Source organism: Octopus bimaculoides, chromosome 27, assembly GCF_001194135.2.
Source record: "Octopus bimaculoides isolate UCB-OBI-ISO-001 chromosome 27, ASM119413v2, whole genome shotgun sequence".
Taxonomy (NCBI): Eukaryota; Metazoa; Mollusca; class Cephalopoda; order Octopoda; family Octopodidae; genus Octopus; species Octopus bimaculoides.
In genome coordinates, this window is record NC_069007.1 from 7,146,844 (window position 1) to 7,147,863 (window position 1,020).

Genomic DNA, 1,020 nt, shown 5'->3' on the forward strand with positions numbered 1-1,020 from the left:
CCTAAAGCTCCACGATGCTCCGGCAGAGGATGGTGGCGAACCCTGCTGTACTCTTTCACCACAACTTTCTCTCACTCTTACTTCCTCTTTCTGTTGTGCCTGTAATTCAAAGGGTCAGCCTTGTCACACTGTGTCACGCTGAATCTCCCCGAGAACTACGTTAAGGGTACATGTGTCTATGAAATCCTCAGCCACTTGCACATTCATTTCACGAGCAGGCTGTTCCGTTGATCGGTTCGACTGGAACCCTCGACGTCGTAAGCGATGGAGTGCCAACACACACACACACAACACAGTAAAGCACATGTCATCAATGATGACCACAGCTGAATTATACAAACGATGGATGAACCATGCAACTACTAGAATCCATGATATGTTTATTTTGTCCACTGTAATATTTAGCTGAGGAATAAAGCCTTGCTGTTATTTTAAAGTTTGTTTCTTGTATTATTTCCATGAGTGAATACGCAACACGTTATACAATTGTATGCAAGATTCCATAGTAAACCAACAGAAACTTTATACCTACACAGCTAACGAGGCAATAGGCCATTATACTGCAATCAATAAAAGTGTAGTTAATGATGGCTCCCATTACTGGGATTGATTAAATTTCATCTGTTCTATGTCTTTAGTAGCCCCACCTTTACCAATATCTGGTTTCATTGTCATGAAAACAAATGGGTTAAATGATTAGAGGATAACATTTGCATTTTGTAGGCCACTGACATCAAGTTCATGTGTCTACTCTCACCTCTACCCATCAAATCTATGTCTCTCTTCAGATCTTTTTAAATTTCTTCTAACCACTTCAAGTATTCCAAATTTTCACTAGATTATTTTTATAAAATGTAGTTTTAATGATGTTTTCTTATTTCTTTATTGCCCACAAGGGGCTAAACATAGCGGGAACAAACAAAGACAGACAAAGGGATTAAGTCAATGACATCGAACCCAGTGCATAACTGGTACTTAATTTATCGACCCCGAAAGGATGAAAGGCAAAGTCGACCTCAG